Consider the following 6,583-nt stretch of genomic DNA (forward strand, 5'->3'; position numbering starts at 1 on the left):
CCATCCATGTCCGCTTTACATGAATACAGGCCCTTACACTACTATGCWGCCATTGCGTAGTTCATTTGAATAGAATAGTGTATGTGCGGACCTTGTAAAAATAAATCCGTACAATGTTTTGATCATTGTATTAAAAATACGTATTTAACCCTCTCTGTTTAAAAGGAGTAAACTCATATCTCCAGGAGAAAAGGCTTTGAGCTCTTTCTATGCTGTTTTTATTTTTCAGCTACAGTAGCTGTGCATTAAATAATGAATAAGTAAAATATCCAGTGTATTAAAGGTAGCGTTTTTAGCAACATGGATGAACTAGTGCTTACCCAGCAGAACTGCAAGACATTTGGAACAGACATTTGGAAACATGGTAACATGGGTTAATGGTGTAGAAGTTGAATAGATATGCTGTCTGAAGATCACACTGGATGAAACACATGGCACTGGGTCATTTTTTCACTGAATTTAAAAGTTTATTTCACAGAGCTTGAAGCATTTGAAGGCTTTGATTTTTTTTTTTTTTTTGCTGTACTATAGTGCTTCTTTCTCATAAAGAAATAGTTGAGTATTGAATATAACAAATTATTTTTCATGCTGTTAATGAAATATTGTTATGTGCTAGGGGAATACTTTAACTGCTCCACTAAACACTGTGTATAATTTAGCCTCCATCTATCATTAGGTGGTTTTGGATGAGRAGTTGTATAAGGGTAAAGACAAACTAAACGAGCTAGCAGGTGAGCTGGTGGTGCTGTAAAAAAACATACTATTAATTATATAGACTCTATCACTTTGATTTTGAATACTTAACGCATAACTAGTAAAAGAATTCAGAATGAAATGTGACTTGCTTTACCCTTGTTTTGCGTCCCCCTACATCAGTCAAGTTTTGAAGAAATAAATTTTTTAATTTCCATGAATTTTAAATTTCAAGTATGAACAACAGAACTGCAGCAACATTTCATCTTTTAGATACTATTTAATAACATGTAGATCCAAAATATTGTTGCAGATATTTTTAGTTTTACCATTGTGGGATCATTTTGTATGTATTTTGGAGAAGGCCTTTAAAGCAGGTGTAAGATTGTTCATTATACTACAAAAGAATTTTGCTCCTCCTGGATTTTTGCAAACTCGCCCAGTATTAATCTGGAATAAAATTAGTCGCCGAATGATAAAACTAGAGGGTATCATATGACTGCATATTCCAGATGCTCAGATGAGGGAGCTATTGGCCTAGGGACGTGCTAGTGCCTGAGAAAACAGGGGGAAAAAATATTCTATTTAGAGACTACTCTGCTTATATGTCATTTTCTGTATTTATCTGACCTTTTGCTCATTCTTTATTACTAGGGCAATTTACATAAAATAGGATCTGTGCCATTTATGAGTTCATGTGCTCCTGCTGCTTATTCTTCCCTTGAAGTTCTAATCCTTTGTGGCATTTCACCCCAAAGCACTTTACAGTAATTGCTAATTGATATAAAAGGATCACTTCATCCACCCCTGACACGTAGCACCTCGGTGGTGAAACTCAGAAGCTGTTTAACAGGGAGCATTAGGACTACATAACAATTTAGGACAGGAAGCAAAAAAAAAAAAAAAAAAAAAAAAAAAGGCAAAAAACCTGAAAATGGATAGGATATTTACATAGTCAGAAATTAGCTGCAATATCCATTTCAGGATTAGGTTAGGACACCGAGGTTAATATTCCTCGTCAAGGGGAATGGAATGACTGTTTTACACTTTATTCAGAACCCAGAATCTCCAGAAACATGATACTGTTGAACCTCAGTGCATTTTCACCTCGCCTGTGACTTGGATCAGTGGAGTCTTGGAAGAAGGGCTTGTGCTTCCAGAATCATCATCTCAGCAGCATGCTCATTTTTGGTTTACTTGAAGCTTTCTTGGTTTAAATASAGTTTGGCTTCCTTAGCACGTAAATAGTAGTGTTGTTGAGCCGGAGGACTGGCTGTAAAGAGTGAGTTTTCTCCATAGAGCTGAACTGTGAAAGGCCAGGCAGCTGTGGAAGGGGAAGAAGTTGGACGGAAGCTCTCTAGGACACCTCAGTGCCACTTCCCAAACGCAACCRGCCTCTTCCGTAGGTGCAACGGGGAAGGCTCCTAATTCCCAAGAGCAAGGGACAAAGCGAGGGCATAAAGCAAATAAGCCTGATAAGCTCTAAAAAGAGCTGCTTGGGGATGGAGGAGACGCTTGCCCCAGTGCTCAGAAGTGCAGCAGAGTGCTGTGCAATAATGCCTGAGGTTTGGGGTCGCTGCTGCTGCTGCTTCCAGTGGGAAGATGCTGCCTCTTGCAGGGGACAGGTACCCACAAGCTGCTCTCGTGGCTCTGTGACAGGTTTGCTGGTGCATTTGCCCCACCTGTTGGACTCAGTGTGGTTTATACCTATATCACACGTGTATTCCTGAGTGATTTCATTAATTTGCTGTACAACTCTGTAGCAGTCAGTGGCATTTAATTTATTTTACTGATTTATGTCTACTATTAAAAAAGAAAGCCCATACAAAGCCTTGAGTGACATGACTGTAATTAAATTTTAAATAACTATAAATTAAAATATAACTGTAAGTTAAAGTTAACTATCAGTTAAAAATAAACTTCACAAGCCAGCAGTCTTTGCTATTCAGACAGAAGTGGTAATTTATCAGCAGACAAGCTACAAAAGCAGACAAGTTGGTTCCCAAATTGTCCATGAAAGAGTAAATGTATTTTTTTCCTAAAAGCCTTGTGAAGAGAGCAACTCTTGCAGTGTTTGGAGAGTTTCTCCTTCTTTGACAGTCTCAGCCCAAGAAGATGTGTCTGGAGTCCTAGGTGAATTTGCAGCACCCAGTCATTAAGTAAGGGTGAGTCTCTTAAATAGTTTCCAGAATTCGTTGAATGCAWTAAACTTTTCAAATAGATTAATTGATAGCTGTTATGAATATCTTGAATTCTAAGAATAAGTAGCTAATACAGACTCTAGAGCGTGTCATATAATTGCAGCTTCATAAAAGCAGAAGAGTAAGGGTTTGTAAAAGCAGGGATTATCCAGGAGACCATTGCTTTGGAATTAGCTGGGTTTGTTATGCTTGGAAATATAAATAATGTATGTAAGACTGCTAGAGAAGCTTTGATACAGAAATGCTGTGTTTTCTATGGAGACTAGAGAAAATGTACTTTTCAGACTTTCAGGAAAATAAGTATGCAGTGAAGGCTGCTTGGCCTGCTCTAAAAATGAACTTTGGTTATTAAATTGTCACTATACTTTTAGTTTATTTCTGAATTGTATCCCAGATCTAAGAGAAAAATAGTTGTTGAGAGAAGAGCACTGCAGTTTTATTTAGCGGCATGCAATGTCAAGAATGGTCACCTCTGTGAAGGAGAAATATAGGTGTGCCTGCGTAATATTTTTCCAGAGGCCTTGGGATTTCTGTGATGGGTTTTGCCCATTGGAGCTGTGCATTACAGTAATTTTTCTGGTCCGGTTTATACAGCAGGACTTATGTTAACATGCTGAATGTCTCAGCATGCCCAGGAAGATGTGAATTTGGAGAGGGCTGAATGAAATCAGTGAAGAAATCCAGCAAGTAAAATTAGGAAATTGCTCTGGTTTACAGGGGAGGTAGAAAAAAAACAAATGACATTTCTTAGCAGAAGCATAAGAACACTTTTGTTTGTAGCACCTCTGCAAGCAAAGAGAAAAAGCTTAGCTCTTGGTAAGACACCAGCTCATGCGAAGCCAGGCTGAATTGAGGAAGCCTCCTGGATAGATCTTTTTGTTGCTTTTGTTATAATCCCTGTTTTGAGGGATTTTGTTTGATGCCACTATGTTGTGGAGTACACACAGCATCTGTCTGACSTCATTGTGTAAAACCACATTGTTTCTCTGGAGTTAAACTGGTTAGAGCTGGAGCAAAGGAGACCGCCTATTAGGGAGAGCATTTAGGTGCACTTTGCTCACCTGTCCCAGGTGGTACTTTCTTCAGGTTAGTGCCTTTTTCTGTTGTTCAGCTTACATCCAGTGATTAGGAGATACTTGCCTACTTTGCTCTTTCTGAGTAAAATATGTGATGGCATTTAAGTACTTTAAATGGGGAGACTTGTATTGCAGAGAATAATAATTTTTTCCACTGTAAGTCTGAGTAAAGTGGTGTAGATCAGACAGTGTCTTTTGCAAAGATTAGCTTTTGATGTGGAAAAACTTAGGTTATTCGACATAAAAATAATTTTGAGCAGTGTGAAACAGTTTACCTGATGCTGTGTCTTTTATAATAATACAAGGTTGATGTTGTTTATGATGCTGCAGAGAGAATTATTCTCTGTTAAATTGGTTTAAAAAAAAAAAATTACTGGCACAGTGGAGTTTCAGGATTCTCTTTGGCCAGAAATCCCCCAGGAAAGCTGCAGAGTCCATCTGGCCTCCTGCCTCTGTAGCCTCAGAAAATAACCTCTTCCAAAAGGAAAGAAACTCGAGCCAGATAGGAGCGACTTTCCTGAAGTGCTTGGTAATGGGTGTTTCTCCTGTAGAAGAATTCGTATCAGTTTATATAGTAATCATGGTTTATCACCTGTTGGTGTTTGGGAGGTTTGCACAAAATACCTTGGCAGTTCACAATGAGCAGATTCTAAATCATGAAGATGGCCACTGTGCATCGGGTCTTGGCTCTCATGGAGGGGGGGAAAATAAAAGCTTTGTCTATTTGCTAAGGAATTGGAAGGGAGGGTGGAGTTAGGCTGAATGGAGAGCTGAACGTCTCGTTACAGTAGAGGTCTGARCTGAGGCACGTGGATTTGCAGCCCATAATGAACATCTGAGAGGCAACGTCATAAAAATTCATTGGCCACTTCTAYTGCCTTCCTTCTGTTCGAGCCCTAGTCTCAAACAAAACAGATAAAAAAGGACTCCTTAAAAGACTTGTAATAGGGCAGTCTGGACGTACAAACTGTGACTGTTATGAATTGATGCTTGTTGGCATTTTACTTATACAGAAATACAAAATTTTAATATTTAACAGCATTTGTATCAGTGAGTTTGTGATGTTTGGCATTGTGAGTTCTCAAAATACCCTGACATCAAGAATTACACAGAAGTGGTGGGAGCAGATCTCAGAAGGCCTGTGCCCAAACCTCGGCAGCAGCTGTGGATGGTAACTTCCCTGTGTTCACACAAGGCAATTCCACACAATTGCAGTCTGCACTGGAATGTTTTCTGGAATGCTTTATTTGAAAACAAGCAAATATGCAAACAGAGTATCTCTTTCCCAAAGTTTCTTCTGTGGTTCTAGTGCCATTAGTACAGTCAAGTGCTAGTAGACRTCAGCTCCTGATAAAAGTTTAGAACTCAGTGTATTAGTGGGCTAGGGAGAAGAAAAAGTTATGTAAAAAATCATTTAGTGACCTCAAAAGCTGGTAATAGGGAATGTCAGCCTGTCAGGCTACATTATTAGAGTGAGCTCATCCTTATTAAGTTCACTTGAGTTCTGCAAATGATGATTCATCTCTCAGGTGCTGTAATGCCCACTCAGTAGACCTCAGTAAGAGGCTTCCTTGTTGTTTGTTCACAAATTGGCTGTCACTGTCTGCAGAAGCTCCCAGTTATCCACTTCTAGTTGCAGCCTCTGTGTGGAGCTTTTGGAACATGGGATGGGCTTCCCTACTCTTTCCCACCTTTTCTTTCTTCCCTGCATTAGTAACTCTAAACTGGAGTGAACCCAAGAGTTCAACAAGAAATGGGCTGATCTGGGAAAAAATGATCCTGTTCATGCTGACTTCCTTCCTCATGGTTCTCACGTGGCTGAGGCGCCCTTGTTACCATTGCAGTGCAGTGTGGATGTGTAATTCAGGGTCTGCTSCTTAGCAGATCTGCAAGGGACCAGTTGCAAGTCAGATGCAGCTGCCTTCGTAGCTCAAGCCTSCCTTCGTTTAAAGGACTCTTCTTCAGCCTTTTGCAGCTTTTTGTTTTAGCTGGTTTTTGTTAGGATTTGGTGGAACTAAGCAGCTGGCATCTGGGATTCCACACATGGGAATTTTGTCTCTTTCCCTGATTTGTGGTCTCAGAAAATTCCATTAGATAGTGGAAATACTCATGAAGCATTTCTAGCTGATAGTTTAACAGTAGTTAATATATATTGTTTTGTGAAAGCATATTGGAGTATTTGTCAGGTATTGCATTATAGTACAATTGCAGTGTTGGGCATTAATCTCTGCTATTTCTTTTTACATGAAAAACTTAAGTCTGTAGCTTTGATCATGTGATGAGAGATGAACTTGAAGCTCCACTTGTGCTCCTGAACTCCCAATTCAGTATACTTTCAAGTTAGAGATACCTCCCTGCCCTAGGAACAGACACAGTTCCCTTTCCACAATGGATTCTTTGATTAGTTATTTTGTTTCCATAGGAGATTGGCTTTAGATTATCTGAGTGTGGAAAATACCCCCTGGTTTTGATGTTGGTCAAAATGAAAGCTAAAGAATAGACTCAAAGATGTTAGTGATGGGATCCTATTTTTTTCTAGCAACCAGTGCAACAACATGGAACGGCTCTAACACTTCCCAGGCCATCTGCTCAGATTGAGAGTCAAGGAAGGGC

This window comes from Nothoprocta perdicaria, unplaced genomic scaffold (assembly GCF_003342845.1).
Source record: "Nothoprocta perdicaria isolate Ctin4 unplaced genomic scaffold, notPer1 scaffold_28, whole genome shotgun sequence".
NCBI lineage: Eukaryota > Metazoa > Chordata > Aves > Tinamiformes > Tinamidae > Nothoprocta > Nothoprocta perdicaria.